Genomic DNA, 23,743 nt, shown 5'->3' with positions numbered 1-23,743 from the left:
AACTATAACCATTCTCGCAGTATGTCTCGTCAATCTCGCAAAACTGAGTAGTTCAACATGTTCAATATTTAGATTGTACCGTACTGATCATCTTACACTAGATGGTTCACGATCAACAGGTCCCACTGGCAAATCATGGAAAATCCATACCGGTTCTAAGGTTAAATATAGAAGACTAGTACCCCGTAGTACCCCCGTAACATAGCCTGATCTCTCGCGTTTCACCGTGCACTAGATTTCACCATTCACCATTAAGAAGAATTGAAGACACGCGTAATATTGATCCACCCAGCCATCGAGACTGACCGAGACAGACATTTGCCAAGTTCGACAAATTCACTCAATTAGGAATTAAAAGATAAAACAATATAGACCAAATCTTGTTTCACATTATTAGGAAGATTATTGTGTGCTTCAGATGTTTGCAAATTATTTGACTGATGGATATGTATGTATTTTTTTTATTGTTACCATATTCCAGTACTTTAGTTTATGCTTTTTGTTACAATATGTTAATGTTTTATACTAACTATAGGACCCCATTGGAAATAAGCCTTCAGGCTTTCATGGGCTATCCTGTCAAGGTATTCCTCAATTTCGTTGTAATCTCCTGTGATATTCTTGACGAATAAAATCAATCAATCAATCAAACATGCTTTATTGACATTCATATGGAAGTCTGACGGTCGCTATGGGAATGTATCCCAACCCGTCAATATCACACTATATAACGAGGCTATAATTGTTACTATCTCACGTTTATGACGTCACGTCATCTGAAGGACCCACTCTCGACGATTCAAACTTCAACGGCGCGATCTCGAGATAAAATCCAGTGCTGCATTTCATGTCACGCTGACGCGACCCGCCACTGTCGGCATCAATGTAAAAAGGGAACGAGAGAGGATAGCAGAAAACATGTAAAATAATATGACCCGGCATGGTGAGCACGAGTTCAATATATTACGCCCGGTGGTATATAATAAGGACTAATGTGGAGCGGTATACCCTTTTACCTTTTTTTGTCCATGTTTTTACAGATCCGTTCCGATGCGCAGCGGGATTTTTCAATTTTACTTTAACTTTTGGATACCGTTGTCCTACATGTAGGTAGGCACAGTCCTTATTCCTTCCCATACCACGTTATCTTAACTCAATTAAAATCAATATTTTCGTGATAACATCGCAGTGATGTCTTCCACTCTTCCATAACAAGTACCGAAGTCATTCCATATTGAATAACCATAAGTCCATAACATATTTCTTTTTCCGGGAAACAATGTATTCGTTAAAGTTTGTATTCCAGATGTATTTGCTGGGGCATATTATCATTTTTTTGACATTATGGTTTATGATTTCTTTTTAACAGGAATAACGAAGCATGGTCTATCTGAGGAGAGGCACGTAACCAAAGTTGTTAATCACAGTGAAAGTTTGAAGACTGTTTTAGAGGCAAATCCTTCCAGTATTTTGGAAGCAACAAATCATTATCATCACTATTATCATTGTGACTATCATCATAAATATTGCTTACTGGCACTGGCGTAAAACCTTGCGTCACACCTGTTGTTCAGGGGGATGATCTGTTGTTCCACCCCCCTGAACATTAGGAGTGACGCAAGGATTTACGCCAGTGCTTATTTGGATTCCTTTTCTTTCTTCATCGCCATTATTCTCATTATCATGAATACGATTCATGTTTCTTTTATTTGATTACAATCATGACTATTATTTATATTATTAGTAAGATAACTTTCGAGCAAGGAGGTCGATTTGCCGTGTCGTAAGCTGGCAAGAATGGATTTAATAGACTGTTGGAGGCTATTTGCATTCATCCGAAACTAATAACATTTTCTATATAATTATACCTTTTTCGTGAAGATCAAATTTCTCCCTTGAGTAGAATAGTACACCATACGATATGAGAAGCTGGTATTGATAGCTTGATTAACGATATTTTTACGAGTTCATTTTTGAACGAAATATCATCTGGATTTTACTGGGCAGTAAAAGGAGAATGCAAGAGATTACGTTTTTGAATTGATCAAGCGGCAAACTTACGAGTTGATAACGCAGATTGGTAGCTTTGGGGACAAAATACATGCAAGAAACCTTATCTATTTTTTTCAACTTTTATTTACCTTTATGATTATAGGTTGTCCTCGTTACAAACTGTGCTTTTAGAGTTGTCACCTCTAATGTACTGTAATTTTCCTAAATGTCTTAAAGAGAAATTCCAGTAGTTGCAGTAAACACTGATTTCATGAGAAAGTCTGTAAAACCAGGCTTAATCATGTTAATTGTCAGTACATCATCGAGGATCTAGATCTGGTACAGTTACATAAACTGAACTTTGTGAAATCTTGAAATCTACGTTGAAAAATGTTCACACTGAAGATCACCAACACAGATAGGCACACGTGGGACAGTGTATTATTATTGCTGGAATAAAGACCCGACGGAAGTGACCGAATCTGCGCTTATTTTGCTGATTTCTCAGCAATTACACAATTTCTTCCAGAATCCTTTGGCACATATTTTTTATTCATACAAACATACACTTGGGTGGTCATTATATTAGATTCTGTAAAAAGTCATTTTGAGATCGTTACCAAAACTGGAATTTATCTTTAATTTAAATAGTGCTAAGCCTTTGGACAAATAATGGAGGTACATGTAGCGTTCTACCTCCATGGAAAACATAACTGTTATTAACTTCAACTCTGGGACAGGCATTTCATTTATTTCCACAGAATGCGAGGAATTAGGGCCGGAGTTGAAAAGAGTTTTATGAACACCATATAGATAAACCAATTTTTGATAAAATCGGTAGAAATACCGTTGGGGCAGACCGATGATATTCCCTACTGACACCGAGAGCTTAGAAAATTCTTCGATATTACTTTTCGAGTGCGATTCCCGCTTTTGTTGTATCATCACTGTGCGTACCTTCAGGGGATTCCATGATAGATCGTTTATTTTCCGCAACTTTTCGATGCTTTCTAATAAAAACAATACAGATCTCAATTCCATATACATCAATCATTTCCCAAAATAACCACACACATTGCTAAATAAGCTTTACTGGATTGCGATTGGTAAATATAATTATATCGAATTCCTAAATTTTCCATTTGTCGGACATTCGAAGGAATATGATGGCGGATTTCTTTTCGAATTGATCTGTTTGAATAACATGCACCTCTTAAGTGGAAAGAAAATCCTAGTATCAGATTTCGGGGTGAGTGCCCCATGGGTAATTTTCTTGCCAATGCTTACCTGTTAATTTTTCTGGCGTTCGAAATGGGTTAATCCATTAGATGATATTCACTAGACAGGCCTGCACTAGACATGACAGTTGGAAATCTAAATAAATCCAAAATTCCAAGTATTTTCCTTCGTCGTCTTTTCAGATTAAAAAAAAAATCAATGTTCCTCCTCAATGCTTAATATCTGGTGGGACTTGAATGGAAAAGCGGATAAGAGTGCTTGAGTATTCAACAGCGTCGCTCTCTATAAGTGATGCCTTCTTCAAGTCCTGCTGTAAGACAAGAATCACTAGTACTTTCACGCCCCTCCTCGACGCTGGGAAGATGATAAGTGAATCACAGAGAAAGTACCCTGATGGGCAGATTCATTAACACCATCGAAGGCACAATTCACAATCCATCACCGATGATAACATCAACAGCTTTTCAACGATATAACCAATCATGTCTGCATGCGCCAGAAAACGAAGAAGCAAATGAATCCTTGAAGCAGGGAAGGCCGCCCGCCGAAGAAGAGACGGCAGATCCCGAAAACACAACCGCAATCGTCAACCCCACTTCATCTACTGAACCAACGATCGCATTATCCTACAATGTTGGATGATACCCAAGGGCCACTCGATCCAAGTTTCTCCTAATGTTTAATCAGAAAGGGTAGTGAGGCTGAACCTTCTATCCATTATTCCAGCATTAGGTCATCATCATCGAGGCTCCAGAGGAAAGTGGACGCATAAACATCTCGTATTCGCCGACGGTGGGTTAATGCGTTAATGGGAGGAGCGGGGTGGCCGTTGGAGGTTGTGATCATCAGATACCGGTTTCGAAGCGTAATATGAATAGAGAACACTTTAAGAGTTTTGTTCTTCACTACACATTGTCACGACCAATGCCTTTAATCAATGTGGTCATAAACTCGAGCAACTGATACCATCGTAAATGAACGGGAAATATGGAAAATTCAGATCAGTTTCAATGTTTATCGAAATATTTTACAAGAAGGGCGGTAATCGACTGCCAGTGCTGGGTTTAACGAAATTACTTATAGTTGAACTTTCCAAGAAAAAATGAGTCGGCTATGAATCCAAATTTCCAATCTGAAAGCTAGAGTTAACACAAGTCCGTGAAGCCGAATATGGGAAATTCCCTAACGAGAATACATAATTGAATCAGCTGCTTTCCAAGTCAGTGTCATCATTCATAAAAGATGGATCAAGATATACGATGAGTATGAGATTGCGCAAGCGTGACTTCTCATATAATCGCTTTGATTCGAGATATCTCCTTTATTGGTGAACTTAAACTACCTAATGCTCGTAGACTGGATTGATGAATGTTGGCTGGCGAATTACAAAGTCTCGTGCAAAACTTCCGAGTGCTTCCACCAAACCTCCACCATGCAGGCGGACTCCCTCAAACGGCCCTCACCAACCAATAACCCTCTAGCAAATGAGCGCCGTAAATGAACACCGTCGCTTCAGAAATGCTTCCACCGTTTCCGAATGCTGCTCTCACGGATGCCCCTATCTTTTTCCTCTTTCCCTTCTCCGGTCACAATGCTCGCTCTATTAATCCTCCGTACAGGGTCTAAATGTTCAATCACTAATCAATGCACGCTCGTCGAGTCGACTGTAAAGTATTTCAGCGTGCGACTGGCATGAATGATAAACCCGCACAAATGGCCGTCTCCAGTGACGCTCCGTGGCGTTTTAAAAATCACTTTCGTCAATCTGGATATAAATGCTGCTTCTGGATGAATGACTATCCGCACCACGCCGGTGGCGTCGCTCTCCCTTCTCACTGGATAACCCCTTTGGTTCGCCTCCAAGGATGAATCTGGGGACGGGTAAAATGAGAGAAAAGAAGATGACAGCCAATTACAAATCTGACAATATTCTGAACGAAAAAAAAAGGTTCGGTTTCATGTCTAGCGCACCCTGCATGCATAGATTTCCATAGGGAAGGAAGAAAGTGCAGTAGTCTGAGATGAATGAAGTATAGAATGCAGATTTTCATTTCCATTGAGAAAGATATCGATAAAAATATGAAACTAAACGAAAATGAAAAAGACAGAAAAGTGATAAACAAACACACAGTGAGATCACGACAGTAAAGTAACAGAGGGAAAGTTGCGAGAGTTAAATGGTAAAGAAATTGTGAAAATTTTAATTTATAAGTTGTAAAAGTGGTTTTAATGTTGGTAAGGCATTTCATGAAGAAACAATCTCATTTCAGTCTCCTTTCTTCACACAAACAAAAGCAAACAAAATTGTTTGTTATATTTGTTATCAATTTGTTTAATAATTGTTTTACTCTTGGGAGAGTGAGGTCACCGACACCTCAAAAACAAAATGCAACAACTGGCATCTAACTCGGCTTGCACGCTGATTTGAATTAGACTATTCTAGTAATCGTCATGATTACACATTCTAAAGAAATGATTGCTCTCGTGTATAACATGTGAAATGGTTGCATATTCATGAAACATCAACATTTGAAATCTTAGTGATCGGATGTCAATTACACTGATACGTATGAATTTCCTTTATAATTGGAATTATGAAACGATAATCAAATATTGAATTATCGAATCTTATAAATTGAGTTATCATTTGACTGCAAGCAAAACCATGGACCTTGAGATAGGCGAAAACAGAACTAAACCAAATAAGGAAAATTATCTGAAATTAGAAAATAGCTCCAAGGTCATCCTACTTTTTTTTACTAACCCTTTCCGACTTTTGAACGGAAATAAATTTTTGACCCCCCTAAAATATGGTTTTATCTCTGTGATAAATGAATAATTGGGGGAAAAATATACTACTGCCTTGTATGGTGTGATGACCGCGAATGAACGCTAACCCGAAATCTCCCTTCCACCTAACATAGCAACAATAGCATGTTGCGTAATCACATGCATTTCAACATTCCCCCCCTCAAATGAGATAACAATTCTCTTTCTATACAATGCGAAGAGAATTTTACAATGCTTACTGCAGCGCCAATTAGAAAATGGTCTGGTAAAATGCTTTTATAGCTGGTAGTCTGGATATCGAAAACGATCTAATTGTTGCGATATTTACTTTTGAAAGCTACTGGACGAGTTGGGCAACGATAGACACTATAACATATGAGGTAATGATGTTTTATATAGAATGAAACATGTATGCAGTGTACATGGACTGTCTCACAATGCATGGGATTTATTATAGTAACATATCGGGCTTCGCCTTTGACTTTAAACAAACCCTTATTTTACAAGCGATAAGCTATCTGTCACACACAAGACTTACAAAGATAAGCGCTCTCAATAATATTGACCTTTAACAGAAGACTGGCCTAGGATGGACGGTAAAGTTCTATATAGGACGCACTGTAGTCATTAAAATTCATTCAGCATTTACCACTTGGACAAAATGACTATTACAGACCTCTCAAAGTGTGCATTGATTGCTGCTAAGATGAAATACGGCAAACTTACATTGTGCTCTTGATAGTTTTACAAGAAATATAAATATTGTGTTATATCTATGAAAAAATGCATTCAGATTATTTACTTTACAAAGAAAATAGCGCAGTTCTCAGAGCCATGTAACCCCCCCCCCGGGGGCGCCGGTCAACGTTATAATAAGGGATATTTTACTGGATGACAAAAGCGTGACATGCATGAAGACCTTTTTACTTCTGTTATGAAGTAATCTCAAAATTCCTTGGAAGGTTGATGTTGAAATGGAAGGACATATATCCAGATACAAACTCTAATTACGGAGAAGTCATGTGGTGGGCGGAAGAAATGAGAAGGAGCATAACAATTCGATTAAATGCATCCAGGCAGTCAAACAACTTCCTGGCTCTCTCTGGTTCATGTTAGCGCATATCAAAGGTCCCACGTTAAGACGCACTTAAAACTCAAGTGCACGCCCTCAAACAGCGTTGAAACGCAACACCCAGTGCTTTGATAAGCGACCTATTTCTAAGTAAATACAAGGTCGGAGCATGGAGTTGAGATAGTACTCCATGGTTGGAGATAGCTCTCTTCTTTAGAATGTCGCATCAGAGTCTGTCAAATTGAGCAATAGATCGAACACAAAATGTGCCAGGAGAAGAGTCAGTTGGGCTACTACAGTCGTGTAGCACTCGAATCACTTCCGGTGTATATCGAGTAAAAAAATAACACGAATGGACGTGTAACCTACTTCAGAACAAGGTTGTAAAAAGGAACCTACTTCTCCAGTCAGGGGACAGTTCCTGAAGCTTCTAAGAACCGACGAAGCCCGTCGAAAATCGATGCAAGACTAAACGATACCGATCACACGTCGACAAGACGTCCCGAACAGCTGGAGAAACATACACCAACATCATGAAGATACCACAATCATGACAATGACGAAAGGAAACACAAGCTTTCAATACTCAACATCCCATAACCAATGTGACAAAGCTCACTCGGTTAACGTGACAGTATGAAGTCAATCGATCAAGCGGTATCGCTGGGGCCTTTATGCACAATTATGATTCTCCTCGTGCTTAAAAACCACTGAAAATTTAAGTCATTTGATTACACATACTTGAGACGGCTCTCAAGGCAAGGGCATACATCTCTTATGACATTAGCAGTAGATTTCCAAGGAGTACATTATCGATAAGACATGGGTCAGCACGTCCCATGGACGTCCGATAAAATCTTTTCCTTCTCAAGGAAATGCCAAGAAATTCAAGCGCATGGACTGTCCAAGTTTATTAACGTTTTCTCGACATCGAAATGCACAATCTTGATTAATTTGACATTGCGAGGAAGCGGAGCTCCAGTTTAATTGGAACATCTCTGCCATGTCTGTTCCGCGACATGGTTCATGCATGCTCTACGTACACCACGATATGTTTGGCATACAAATTTGAAGATCAAGTTGTTCCTTCAAAATGTTTAACATCTCCATAACTATATGCGCGTTGAGCTTACACAAATACAAAATCAATTAACAAACAGAATAACCCTTTTACAATGCGCTTACTCCTTATTGTGTAATCTAAAAAAGAAAACAAGAAAAAACAAACCCATTGTGATTGAGTTTTATTCGTATAAACTAGTATGATAGCTACAAGTGTTGTAAGAAAGACAGAATTGAAGGCTAAAGCCAAGGCTTATGCACAATAATACATGCCTCAAAGATAAGTAATATTGCGTGTAGAGTGGATGATATTGAGCTTGATCTCTCAACATAACTCCCTGTATCCCAAACTTTAATATAGGCCGGCTACCCGACAAAGAGTAAACAGGTTATTAAGACTATGAATTCACAATCACACATGTTGTTTCATCATTTAACGCATCTTCCTCAGAGGCAATGTCCTCGAATCCCGGTCAAGTCATACCATGTAGGTCCATGGTCATACTTAATAAGTTCCATGTTAATGATATAACTGTCTTCTTTCGATGTGCTAAATTCTTAGAAAAAGCGGTAACTTCGCAAAAGAGCAAGCCCTTCAAAGAAATGTTATACGAATTCCAATATTGCAATTTCGTGATGGCTGAGAGTACGAGGTTACATACTTTAATATTTGTAATTACATAGTGAATAAATATAAGTAAAATAAATTGAAACTTTATGGAATCATTTTCACATCGCAAGCATGAACGCCAATGAGTGAAATATTACCATGTACAGTCACGGAACAGAACTTTGAAGAGTATAACGTAAGAAAAGAACAGAAAATTTTACAGAATAACAGATAAAAAAAAAGAAATAACCAAATGATTCCTTTAATGGTACTATTATTTTACAAACAGGTCTATTTTAAAAAAGAATTACAATTTTTATTACGATGAATTTGCAAGGTTATCTACAAATACCAATTTTCTGTAATTTTACACAAATGCCTTTGCAGTTAGTTCACGAGACTCTGCTGCAGGATTTGTCTTTGTTTTATTAAGTAGAAATTTTCAAACAGTGTAAATAATCAATAATCTTTTATTCCTTAATATTCGCAAAGTGTGAAGAATTCCTCACATTTTCTTCCATCAAATCCATCTGGATGACAGGAGCATTACCCCATTTAAAGCATTTGAAACGGAACGGTACTCGATGAATTCTGTTGGGATTTGGCTTGTAAAGACTAATACATGCAACTGTGTTTGTGAATTGTCTGCGTCCTAAATCTGTCAGATATCTTTAATAACTTTGTGGTCCATGCAAAATTCAAATCCTTCTACTTCAGAACTGCGCAATCAGATCTTCGATTCGCCTCATGATAACGCAAATTCGGACGACAGTGTTAAGTTACTTTATTAAGTTAATAGTCAAAGAACTTGACAATTAAAATTTGTGACATGCCTTGGTTCAATGCATGTGTCATTGTTACGCTTTGTTTGGGGAGGGGGTGATTATCCTCTGAATATCAAATGTGAATACTCTCATTATCTAGCAATTTTATCACGTTGATTACGAGAAAGAGCATAATGTGTTGTACATAACGTTTCAGACTTGGATTTATTGCTGGGAATCTCCCAAACGGTGGTGGGATCAAATAAGGGTGTGAGAGAGAGAGAGGTCTTATGGATGTCAAAGATTTTAAATGAAAAGCAACCAGACGAACATTAAATTTACACAATTGAACCTCGTGGATTATTTGAGTTTAGAGCCAATTGGGTTTGAATTTATATCCTTTGAGATTTGAAATCATATCATCAGGAGTAAAAGCGAATCCAACCCTCGACTGGCGACTATTGACAGCTGCTCATGATTTTTTTTCCAATCTGTGAAAAAGAGTGTGTTAGTTCACATATTTTTTCAATTATACATGCTATTCATCCATTTTATGTAATTCATTTCATTTTTTTCTGTTCAGAAACGACGAAAAGTGAACAACATAATATCATTCATCCTTTGCATGGTTTCTAGTACGTCAGCAGCCGTTTTTTTTCTTCTTTACCTCATTCTCGCACGGCTTCCCGATGAAGATAGCAAGAAGGTATCGCTATTATTTATCTTACTTGTCCTTTTGTTTCTTATTTTTTCGGATTTCATGCCCTGTTACGACGTTAGTTCTGCTTGTTTAGTCAAGAGCTCTCTGGTTTGCCGATTCACATCCATTGAGGAAGTACATTTGACTGAGCAGTTTTGTCACGCTGTAAATGCAAAAGAGCTAATCTGGTCCCTAATCACATCCCTCCCAGAGTGAGACGAGAGACCAGTCTTTAAGGAGTGGGATTTACATCTTTTGAGAGTGCATTATAGCTCCTTCTGGAGTGAACAGTGTAAATTTCTAGACATTTTCACTCCAGAAGGAGCTATAATGCACTCTCAAAAGATGTAAATCCCACTCCAAAACAACGGGGTCCTCGTCTCATTTCGAAAGAAGTGTCAATAGGGACAGGGTCGGCTCTTTTAGAGAGCAGCCTTTCGCTCAGATTCGCCTTAGTCTACTTCCACTCGCAGTTCTACATCTCCTTTATTATGCCACAGTTACACCGGCGAGACCTACTCCAGACCGACCAAAGCTACTGTACAGTATTTCCATGTCACACCGAAAATGCCAATAGATGAACACCTAAGACTTGATTACCGTCGAGCCACGAGTGTTGATCTGGAGTCAGTTTCGTTGCTGTGACTGTGTGTGATTGCCACGATATCACTTCATACATGTCATAACCAAATACCCGTATATTGGTACTTACGGGGGCGGAAGAACAAGCCCTTTGAACATGTTGAAGAGTAAGTCCTTTGAAAAGCCAATCACAATAGTGACAAGATTTATTACAAATATAAGAACGAACCAACCCAGGTGCTAACTCACCCACGCCTTTCCAAAACTTTCATATTTTGATATATCACATTAGATATTGAAAATATGTTATATGCCAGAGAGAGAGAGAGAGAGAGAACGCACACATTGGTGAGTTTTGGCTGCATAGGTCATTACACAATAATAATTGACATTTTGATAAACAGCGATTGGCAGCCAGTGCAAAATATTCTCGGTTTCTGATATGATCATGACGTATATAGTGAACATGAATCTCAATGCTATGTCACGTGATTAAAACTTCCATGCCACACCGAAAATGCCAACAAATAAACACCAAAGCCTGGATTACCGTCCCGCCATGGGTGTTTACATCATGAAGACATATCTCGTATCTTATTTCAAAGCCAAAATATCGGCGTTGTGTATGACTACAGTATATGAGCTCGCATAAAGACATGAGAATTTCCATAACAAAAATTAGGAATTGGGAATACAAAGGGTGGATGCTGCAGATTACTTATTTCCAAGCAGGATTGAGGGGTGGAACGCCTAACGAAATCAACTTCAGTACTGAATTTACGGTCTACAAGGAATCGGCATACATTTCAGAAAGTTTAATTCCAAGTAGGCTAAACCCATTTCGTCTACAACTTTATCATTGCCGTTGGTCTAACACTACACTTGCCTATATCTAATACTTAATTGTTATTTAGCCTATTGCCAAGAAAGTCTAATTTCCATTCCGTCTTAATCAAGCTATATTTGAAATTAAACTTTAACTCATTAACAGTTCACCTAGTCATTTTGACTAAGTGGGGTAGCTTGAAATGATATAAAATTGTAAATGCACCAACTGACGGCAACTGGTAAGTAGACCAACTGGAAGTAGACGAAGCAGGATCAGACCATCTAGAATGGTGAAAGTATACGAAAGGAAGTGGCGATTTTCGACAAGACAACGAAATGACAGGGCAGCTATGTTAGAATTCTACAAAGTTCAAAGACATGCATCAATAAACTTAGGTACGACTAACCCAAGAGCCTTTAATCATGTTAATGTAGAAATATCATGTTTTTACTTTTAAACCCCTTTCTACTAAATTATTTAATAAAGTTGACTTTTAAAGAAGATGGAAATTTCATGTAATTTGATATTTTCCACTTTCCGACCAAATCATTAAAAGGTATAATAAGTGATCAAGTAAAAGAACTTGCACATCAACATGATCAAGGAGCTTTATATGATAAAGACAAAATATGCTTTGTCGGATTTATCGTCTAACGGCATCTTTTGATGTTTATTATTTTCATGCTTTGGGAAAAACATTTCTAACGAAATTTGAAAATAATTTCATAACGGCTTACCCCTGTATTAAATCAAAGTAAAAAAATGCCGATATTGATTAGGTAAATGAACTTTGAAAGCAAAGCAAGGAGTCATCCTCCTCGAACACAAATAGTGGCCATGGAGGAATCAAGCTTAATGCTATTCACCCACTCATTCCCGACGCGTGGACTCTTTCTTTTACACAATATGATGTACACATGTATTCCAACATTTATTAAGTTGGTTATCCTAAATTAAATGAGAGTAGAGAACGTGGAGAATGATAAAGTAAGTGAACTTTGAAAGCAATTTGGTGTTGAAGTAGAAGTCCTCCTCACATAGCAATAGCGTCCACGAGAATTAGGCATAGACCCCTCCACACATGGGTAGGCAAAGGTGATGCAAGCTCACCCTCACACACATACACACCCTCTCACACACGCATCTACACATTATCTTGCCCGGTGCAGAATTAAGTTGGTTACACTAAATTAAATAAGGGTAGAGGACGCTGAGATTGATAAAGTAGGTGAACTTTGAAAGCATTTTTGTTTGCAATTGTGACGATGAAGAATCGGGCATAGTTCTATACTCCACACACACCCACACACACACACACACGCCCACACACACACACCCACACACACGTGTCTAACCCTGATGCACACGCACACTCACAAATAATTTAAGTTGGTTGCGATTGATATCTGCCACCGTTTTCTTACAAATATGTATCGAAATCTAATTTAATCTATTGAATTCATTTAGGCTGCAGAAACAACATGTATCTTCACCATGGTAAAGGGTTTCAACAAACATCACAAAGCTCTCTCAAGAGTGCTATACACTTCCGATATAAAAGGCGATCCAGAATTCGTTTTACAATTCATTTACAATTTACAAATTTCTTAAAAACAAGTGGATGCTTCTTTTGGGAGAAACCAACCATGCCGATGTCGAGTGCGACACTAATCTATTTCCAGATTGATGATTTCACTCCATGTAGACACATACAATGTTCCAGACAATGTTCACGATAATTTCTTATTTTTTTCAGTAGTATTTCAAACCCTAAAATTCATTTAACATTACTCTGTAAATGCAAAAAGAGCTAATCTGGTCCCTAGTCCATTGTGAGACGAACTCACTCATTTTCGATTGAGATTTGCATCTTTCTGGAGTGGAATTTACTTCTCCTGAAGTGAAAGTTTCTAAAAAGATACACAGTTTACTCAAGAAGAAGCTATAATTTACTCTATAAGGACGTACAGTTCATTCGAGAGAGATGGGTCCCTACTATGTGAATAGGGACTAGATTAGCTCTTTTGCATGAATAGAGAGTAAGAGATGGGAGTTTAGTATTCAGATTAATCCCCCAATAAAACCCACATTACAGCCGAATACATATAAAAGTACATTCAAAGACTTTGAATGGAGAAAAAGAGAAAGGAAGATAGCATTGGTGAACCTCCTTCGATGATGTTCAATTAATGCCTTCACGTCAATATGCGGTTTACGCTACACCAACTTCCTTTCTCAGTTCACCAAAATAAAATTTGGGAATAATTTATTCACAAAAGCTTATGTGGCTAACAAATATGCATAGACATTGACGAAACACTGAATAGAGTTGCACCTTGAATTACAATGGCAATGAAAAATATCCCATACATGTCATACGACTATATTCTCTCCAGCAACTTAATACCGGTCTCTGTTTAAATTGCGAGAAAACTTTAATGCAAATATTCGACATTCGATGATATCAAAATCCCATCGCGACAATCACGTCTAAACATGAGTTATTCATGGCTTGGATATGTCTTTCACATCATGTCCAAGTCGTTATAATGGCATATTTATTTCATGCAATTCTCCTTAGCTGCTGGCAAAATGGTTGGTGATCCAACATAATTGCAAGGCCCCATGGCAAAATTAATATTTAATGTAAGAGGGAAACCTATGTTTTCTGTTTTCTTGGAAGTGTAATCACATTGATCATGATTGTGCTGGCAATTCGGCGACACCGCAGCAAAAACACAATTCCGTCGCCCAAAAGGAATACAAATACAGGCAAATAAAGGTTGATTATTGAAATAAGAATGAAGGGCAGCTGCATGTAGAGCAATACGAAATGAGAACGAAGAAAAAAAGAAGACAATGTAATAAAGGAACATAAAACAGAATGAGCAAATATAGTGACTGAGAAATACAATATCAAAGCGATTAATACAAATAAGATGGTATGAAACTAGTTAACATCGAATGACGAAACGGAAAGCGATTGAAAAGGAGAAGCGAACAGCACAGCAAAAACTGTGGTGTTAACCGGTGTACATAGAGGACTGCATCAGTTATTTTACACCGGTGTTAAATTGGCGGTGTTAGTTTTACACCTATAGGTGTTATTACAACACCTATGGTATTACATGTAAACTCTTTGGTGTTATGTTTAATCTCTAGGGTGTTATTTTAACACCTCAGTGTGTGGTCCTCTATTAACACGAATTGGTGTCAGTTTTAACACCAGTTTTTACAGTGAGGGAAAGACGAGGGATGAATAAGATTCGTAATAATTTGTCTTCCATACGCAATCATCCGTAGATATGAACATACAGGATCATATTCTACAGTAAAAAATCATTTACAGTTGTCAGTGGACAATCAGGATAACGGTTACATGCACCGATTTTATAAAAACCGATAAGTAACCAGTGAAATTCCCTTATTCAATTAGCGATTGATCGAAAATCTTAGTGTAACAGAGTCGGGAAGATTATTCCCAAGACTAAGGAATGTAGATGATAAGACATATTTGACAAAATCTTCCTACCGGCAAACAATATGGAACTTCTCAATTTATCATACTTCTAGAGATACATTATGAGCGCTGGTGGTGTGGAGGGGAAGGGGGGGGGGGTCGGTGGCGCCATTAACGTAATATCTTTTTTAAACATGTTGTATGCATTTCAATGGCACTCGTTAATCATCTGCGTTTGTCCAATGAAATAAAAGAAGTACCCTCGAAGTGCCGGAAATGCAGCTAAATGACATTTAATGACAAAAAGGCTACTTATTTTAGTTTCCTACAACGAAATAATTTCCTTAATATCAACAAAGCTATCACTTTAACGCCACACCGGCCAATTAAATAGGGAATAGTTTACTATCAGGGGACGTCGATTTCTCAAAGTGCAAACATGCCGAGACGCGCGTTTCGTTGAGATGTGACAGCCTAGCGCAAACGGCATTTATTTATCAAAGTCCGCGATGTCGGCTTTTTAAAATTAACGCGCGCTTTTTATCCCAACCGCAAGACAATTATGTTACACAAAGAAGGGAAGATACATCAGAAATGCTTTTCAGATAAACAATCAGCCGTGTATGGCAAAAAAAAAGCTTTCCGGATGTCTGAATATAAAAGGCCTTTCCGACTCGATTGGTTGAAGGAAGAGTAATAGAGATTGGCATGCCGTTTACAAGGCATTGACAGTATCATTAATTTTGGCGGGAAAAATTGAGGGCTTTGGCGCGCAGGAGAAAGTTCAATTTCCGCCCTGTCTGATGAGAGATCAAATAAGTGAGTGGGCAGTGTACTACAGACAGGAACATCAGGTACAAATCAGGTGTTTAAAAGTGTGCGTGGGAGTGTGTTTATGGTAGGGTGTGTGCGCATGTGTTTGTGAGGTTTTACCAATGATATTGCTATTGCAAAAATGTATTTCGAGAGCGATCGCGCGCATTAATGATAGTTAAAACCAAAATATAGTCTAAACATTACAATATATTCATTAGTCGCTATAAGGGGATGGAGTAGGGAGGGGGGGGGGGGTGTGTATTAAGAACAAAAAAAACACAATCATAATACGGTAGAAATTTTCCATGTATATATTATCATGATAATATATAGGCAGGGACTATGCACCATTGAAATATGGAAATTGGCTCTCGAACATCCCGATCATCGATATTGTACTTACCCGCGCATATGGAATAGCCAACATCATCCCCTGTTTGAGAACAGCCCTATCATTGTGGTTTTGTGGGAAGGAATGAATATCTGATCGATTTTCATAGGACAATCTTCCCCTTTTTTCGTAAAACCACAAGCTGAGATTTTATAAAGCATTGCCTAAAGTTTTATGATGGCCTAGCTATATTTGGAATATACAAGTGTTTAACGATTCTTCCTCTCTCAATAATATTCATACCCACATTCATCACATTATCATTACGCTCTTGTTTTCAAACGGCCGCTGTCTTCCAAGTCTATCAAAAGTCAATAAATACCTTTTGACTGGCATATCATTCTTTCATGGAGCTACTTCGGATTCCGTTAAACGATCTTGAAATGCACATGTGCAAATAGATAACATAAATAGAATTGAAACATGAATAAGTTCGAAGGAGGTGAAATCAAGGCCATGATTAAGGAGGAATTTCGCTCATTCATTATTAATTTCTATGAACTAAAAATCCGAATTCCTACCAAACCATAATTTTATTTCATCAGCCTAGTCAGAGAGATTAGAGAAAGAGGGAGATGGGGGGGGGGGGGGAGAAAGAAAGAGAGATTGACGTGAAAATTTGAAGACGTGGGTTGAGAGCCATTTCAAGAGATTCGTTCGGTCAGAATGTTTTGCTTTATGAAGAAATGATAACCGATGTGAGGCTCCCTATAGATAAACGAGACTTTCCTTTCCTATCCATCATTGTATTTATCAAAAGTCAAATATGTAACAGAGTCTCGTTTAACAAGGGATTATCAGAAAGATAATCTGATATTCTACCATGTCTCGTGGGAGCGACGATGATTATTCTTCAAACTTCAGTCATACTTACCGAGAGATATATTTACCCTTTTTTGCGCTGGTTTCAAATTTGGGTTCTGTGACATAAATTCTGCTCCCATGACAATTGCTACGTTGACAAATTCTGCCCTAACCAACCATGCTGCAGGAGGTACGGACAGTGTTTCCACTTTTTAAAGATATCGTGAAATCAGTTAAAATGAACTTCACATTTTCGGGTGCATTTAGATAAAATTGGTAGGTTAATTCGATGAATCAACGATAATTCTATAAGTTCATATCTACGGCTGATAGCTGATGTCCAAAAAGAAACATTTCTTCTTTGTAAAGATACTATGATTACCAAACGGTTCATTTCCAAAATGTCTGAAGCCAATTCGTTCAATTACCAACTCGTCTACTATCGGTCGGTCTACCAGGAGTTCGTCCACTATCCACATGGTCTAATTGCCATTTCGCCCACGAACCATTTCATCTGATTGGTTTAAGTGATAACTGGGCAAAATAAATGAAAATATCAATGGGTTTCGGACCAACTGCTTATGAGACGAAATAGTCGTAGCCGAACTGGTGATTAGACGAAGTGATTATTGGACCTATTGGTTATTGGACCTAACGGTTGCTGGACCAAATGGCTGTTAGACGAAATGTTGATGGGTGGGATGGCATCAGACTAAAATAAGGTAGACCATGCGATGAGTGGACGAATTGGCAATAAACGAATCAGCAGTTTACCTAAGAAAGCCCTCCTCTTAACCAGATTTCGTGTGGGATTGGTGCGCCCAATAATTAGCGATTCTGGCCAAGACGAAATTCAATACAATATAAATAGAATGCAAGAGGATGACGCCTTGAATGGACCTTATATCACACAGTCACATCAGTGAACCCGACTCCAGACCGACCGATGGTATACCATTGTAAATTAACGTCGTAGCTACTGTCGCTCTGGGGTCAGTTTCACAGGTGTGTCTGTGCCGTTAGATGATCGTATGATGAAATCTAAATATATTCATGTTTAATGTTATGGCTCACATAGCAAGAGCCATCGGTAATTCTCCTTCCCTTACCCGAGGCACGTTTAGTGTGGGTTTTAATTGACCTAGAAACGGAATAAAAATCGAGATTTGAGGACACCATGACATCCAGGCACGGATCCGGTCGAATATCACGATTCGACATCCCGGATGCACTGAAACTACGTGCCAGATTAAACTTGCTTCACGGAGATCAGCTTTTTACAACAAAGAGAAGACATCAATAATGTCAATATGGACGCTCGTGAAAACGTCGGATATGAATCTCCCATAATTATCAAGCCCAAACATGCCAAAAGCAGTTCTCTTGAAAGAAAAAAAAAAGGATGTAGTCCAGTGTTCTAGAAAATGTCAACTTAAGTAATACCGGAACATGTAGATCGACCAATTTAACAAACATTTCGTTGTGAGCTCATGTTCCAAATAAATGACTGACGTCTTAATATACAAGAATATTTCAAAAGATAAAGCAGTCTTTGTGTAATATTTTTTTCTACAAAAAAATTGCACAATGAACTTTTTGTACAAAAGGAAACACACTGAATTTTCAAGAAAGTGATTGACGGACAAGATGGATGAATATGCATCATTTTGAATAAACATGAATTCGGATATTATCTTTACTGTTTCTGTTCTGTTTCTGTTCTGTTTCTGTTTATGGCAACTCCCGTAGGAACTCGGCAGGACAGCATTTTTTGCTGGTAAACGCCAAGCTGGTATATAACCAATTACCTAGGAAACATTTTACGTCTAGGTTAATCAGTCATAGTGGCTGACGTAAAAGACGACAGATATCACTCTTGGGCCTTTTTATCAAAGTGGAGACAATGGCAGAGTTGGGATTCGAACTCACAACCTTGCGATTATGAGTCCAATGCTCTAACCACTGGACCACACGACCCCCAACTGGCTTTCCATAGTAGTGGTTGATCGGATGAATCGTAACTCTTTGTAAAACGAGGCCCAGATCTTCGCACATTACAGAGGTACTGCAGGAATCACTTTCCACCATCCTTTGAAATTTGAAAACTCCCAGGGTCCATCGTGGGTCCGTTGCACAAAGAGTTGCGTTTAAACGCAAGTCAAAAAATCAATCGCAAGTCCCAAATGCGCGCTTTTGATTGGTTGAAAATTAAGTTGCGCATGATTTTTAGAGTTGCGATTGATTGCAACTCTTTCTGCAACGGGCCCCAGGTCATAGAATATACCATGAATGAACAATAGACTTATTCTGTATGGCAATGCAATTTTAAGATCAACCTTTCAGAAAGTGACGCTCGAGAGCGAAGTCGGCTCGGTCGGTAAAGCGTCTGCCTGCCGAACCAAAGATCATGGGTTCGAGTCCATCTCAGGCGGATGACTGAAGCCAATGAGTTGTGTGTAAACGTCTATCTGCCGTTCCATATATGCAAGGCAATGTTTAGTGGAAAACACTCCGTCCCTCGGATAGGACGTTAAATGGAGGCCCCGTGTAGATGAGAATCACCAACCTTGCACCTTAGGAACCCACTGCACTATTCGTATAAGAGTAGGGGGAAACTCCGGTGTAGTGGTCCACCTGGACTCCCCCAATCAGTTATAATTGGGAGGAGAGACCTGCGCGTCACAGTCATTCAGTTCGCTTTTCGCATCCGACATGTCCGAGGCACATGTGAGACCAAACAAATAAAATAATAAAAAGTTTCAAGCAATGACAGACGAGCCATTTACATGCACTCGTCTTTTCTAAAAAGTGAGGTTCTAACGGTATTTGGAATCCAGTTTTCATTAATTGAGCGTTGCTATGTCGGACAATGCTCTCAGAGTTACACTTTAGACAGTTACAACTGACTTTCATCTGCGCATGCTGAGATTGCATTTACGAACTCGCGCATTACCTCGGCATTCGGTGACACGAGCTTGGATCCCAAATTGTCCACTTTATGCGCAGATTGCATTTACGAACTCGCCAAATTGGTCCATCAGTGCCCTTCGGTAAGTCATTGATCCTCATTAACAGGTCACCCGCAGAAGGCATAATCGTTCCTTCGAGGACCTCAATCGTAATTACATATCTCAGGGGGCAAATGAAATGAATAAGAAGACTGCTCAATTCTGGTCACTAATTTATAGATGCAGCCTTCACATGTCCGACATTCAAAGAAAGATGTTCAATTGAATGCAAAGCAAAATTAGGAATGGATTTCCCCTTGGAATTTAATCATTTTGCGACGCAATATGTAACTTATCTGTCGCCATTTCTAGAAATTTGCCGTACTGAATTACACTAAGTAATTACCGATTGCAACATCATGCACATTAAGTCTAACAGTATTTTCACAATCAATATCTCATCGAATAACTATCGATTGAATGACAAAAGAAATACTGAAGGAATAAGGGAATAAAATCAAGTTTCACAATTATAACCAAAAAAAATATGGGGGAAAATGGAAAGTCAAAACTAATTTATGACATCAAACTTTGACATTTGTATTGTTCATTCCAATTCATGTGAGTGCAAGAAAAGAATGTATGACTATGGCGAAAATTGCTGGCATAAATCAATTGAAGATAGCGCTACATAAATCCAACATCGATCACTTGATACCAATGACACAAGCCCTCGAGAAGAAGCCAGATTACCAACAGCCAGGTGTCTTTAGAACTCCCATAAAAATTGGGAGGATGGTAAGAAACTTGCTCTAGATTCTTGTAAGATATATTGTCTGTGCGTTGCATACTTCTATTAACAGGTGACACCGTTTTCGCATCTAGGGCGAAGTTATTTCATTTAATTGAGAATGAAGAATATTGTTGAAATGCAATGGGTCACAAGTTTTATCGTTTGCAATCGTCTGCACGGAGCGGAAACACAAGCATGAGCAAATGGTGGTCATTACAATATTTGGAATATTTGCAATGCTGGTATTCCTGCCCCATAGGATCGCGGTGAGGATTATATCTCCCAGGTGCACGGAATCATCCCCGCCATCTGAACGTATCAATCCCAAAGGGAGGAATTCAGAGAAGGATGGTAACAACTTATCCTCTTTAATCACACAGTCACATAGCCCAACCCAACACCAGACCGGCCAAAGCTTTTTTGATGGCACACTGTCGCTCGCTTTGGAGTTGATTTCGTTGGTATGACTGCTGTATATAATATAGGCAGTTCTGATTTTCGCAATGATACGTAGCACAAATCGAGGCCAAACGTTACTTGTCACCTTTTTGGCGGCAAGCTCTTCATATTAGGTTTAAACTTTGATCAATGGGAAAGTAAATATCAACAAATCGTCTGAAACTTTCACGCGATGATAGCGTTCGATTTCTCTTTGTCGGCAGACAACTGGCACTTCTTCGCGTATTCGGTTTTGTTGGTGATATGTAATTGACACACAAAAGGTAATAGACATACAAAGCAAATCAAAGTTCGTCTGATCAGATCACATTTGGAATGGGTATTATAGCAGTCTTTGTAAAGATCTTAGTTCACAGAGATGTGCCACTTGCGAATGCAACCCGATGACGGGAAAAGGGATTTGAGCAGTCTTTGTAAAGATTATTGATCTGGGAGAAACGCCTCTCGTGATTGCATCCAGATTCTTTAATATGATAGTACCGGTATTGAAAGCAAGAAACATACTAAGATATAGACCCATGTAAAAAGTATGCTATAGTCTCCATCATAATCCTTAATGTTTTCTTCTGAAGATAAGGTTGTATATATAACATCAAATTGGAGCAGTTTGGGCAAGACATGGATGAGTTAAGAGCTGACTCAAGAATACAAAACAAGTGAGAACAAACGGTGCCCCCGACATAATCGCAAAACAAATGCAAAGCTTCCACTGCTGGAATGATACAGTAAATGTTTAGGCTCATTTTAATCCCATGCGTCTTTTCACTATCATAACTTTATACTAAAACTCAGAAGGGGGAGATAGGAAGTATGTCTGTGGCAAATTGCTAATCTCCAATTATTGCGACATATTAGTAACAAAAGAAAGATTAACTGCTAATGGAATATCAGAATTTGAAGAGCATGAGATCTTGACTTCTATTCCAGAAGATAATTCTTTCCCCTTAAGAAATGACAAATATGATGTGGAAATTGGCTATTGAAATTGTTGATCGTATCGTATACTAATGAATGGTGACCCATATTCCTTAAAAGCAGCTCTCTGTGGGTATTAGCGTTTCATTGTAATGACTCCTGTCACTGATAAGGCCAGTATAACGTTTCAATCCCTGCCGATAAAGACAAACCACTTGAACATGCAACGATAAATGTAAGGGTTGTCATTCACTAATAGCTCCTTCAGTCACAAATGTATTAAAGCACTTGCTTCAGGATATGGAGCCAGCCATCGAACACAGCTACTCAATTCATCTGTAAAGCATAAACAGTTGTAGTTCTGCCCCAACGGACTTTCATTATGGAACGTGTGACACGCGAAAGGTATTAAGTATAGCAATTGAGATAACATGAGAATAGAATGAGGGCACGGACCTTTAATGTTCCAAGAAGTATCATGGTATTAACATAAGAGACTTATGATGTGGTGAAACCGAATCGCAAGCGATCTCAAAGTGATGAACGAAACTGGTGGCAAAATATTTATCAAAGATTAAAAAAGTACGCGTTCAATAATTCACCATGGTCAAAGGTCATAAAAAACAAAATAAAAACAAAATCAAACAAACCAAAACCCCCCCAAAGAAACACATTCAAGATATTCAAAAGATAGGGTTAGGGTTGAGAAAACTTGGCAAAGCATTTTTCAAAGGAAGACAAACATTGTACGTTCACCGTTGAATTGATTCACAGGTCATCAAAATCAAACAGTCACCTACATTTAAATAACACATCAACAAAAACATTAATGAGAAAATGACGTCATCATGATGCCGAGGGTTGAGGCAGCAACATAGCCCTTTATACAAAGGATTGCAATCAAAGGCAATCTTTAAAATAAAACGCAACTTGATTTAAAAAAAATCAACAGGCATTAAAGACTTGCGCTTGATAGTTTGACTTGCCTTTAAACGCAATTTGTTTTTCTAGCACGGGCACCCGAGCCTTGAGATCTATAGTAGATATAAACTTACTATAGGCCCGTGGGGTTCCTTCGATCGGGGAAGGTTTCATTACGCATTAAGTCATTGGTTTAAGCCAATTACTTCATTTGCCACCAATCAGTTGCGAGAATTTTACTAGCTTGTAACACTTGTCGGTGTTCATGAAAAGTTCCCAAACGACACACTTCTACCTGTTACGCATTTAGGTAGGTTCTTGAATAAACCGTTTGGCAACACCTATTAAAGCTACTCGGCCTGGGAATATCTACAACATGGTCATCACCACCACTTGTTTCATTGTATCTATGGAGACCAGCAAGAGGATAAAACTGAGACAGTATTAACATGAAACGGTGAGAATAGCAACTTGATGCATTAAATACACTAAACGTAATGTTTTGCTGCATTCTGTAATCTATATCCCATATTCACCAAGCAGTGACGCCGACACACAGCGGAACTCACGCGCATAGGTGTCGAGTTTATGAATAA

At 38.5% G+C, this 23,743-nt stretch overlaps 1 protein-coding gene across 2 annotated transcripts in view; it reads right to left on the bottom strand.

Moving 5' to 3' along the window:
- Nucleotides 1-23,743, bottom strand: part of LOC121420478 (5-hydroxytryptamine receptor 6-like) — a 57,131-nt gene that overhangs the window by 8,539 nt on the left and 24,849 nt on the right. Inside the window, exons 1-3 of one of the 2 annotated variants that reach the window (XM_041615128.1) lie at nucleotides 23,152-23,162; nucleotides 10,709-10,710; nucleotides 3,280-5,102 (exon numbers count right to left, since the gene is read on the bottom strand). The gene's annotated coding sequence lies outside the window, so the exon portion shown is untranslated. Of the gene's footprint in view, nucleotides 1-3,279; nucleotides 5,103-10,708; nucleotides 10,711-23,151; nucleotides 23,163-23,743 lie in introns of those variants that run through there. The other variant, XM_041615127.1, reaches the window with a different exon arrangement.

The sequence above is a fragment of the Lytechinus variegatus genome, chromosome 8 (genome assembly GCF_018143015.1).
Source record: "Lytechinus variegatus isolate NC3 chromosome 8, Lvar_3.0, whole genome shotgun sequence".
NCBI classification, from domain to species: domain Eukaryota; kingdom Metazoa; phylum Echinodermata; class Echinoidea; order Temnopleuroida; family Toxopneustidae; genus Lytechinus; species Lytechinus variegatus.
The sequence above is the reverse complement of the archived record's forward strand: the minus strand, read 5'-3'. Positions and strand labels throughout refer to the sequence as shown.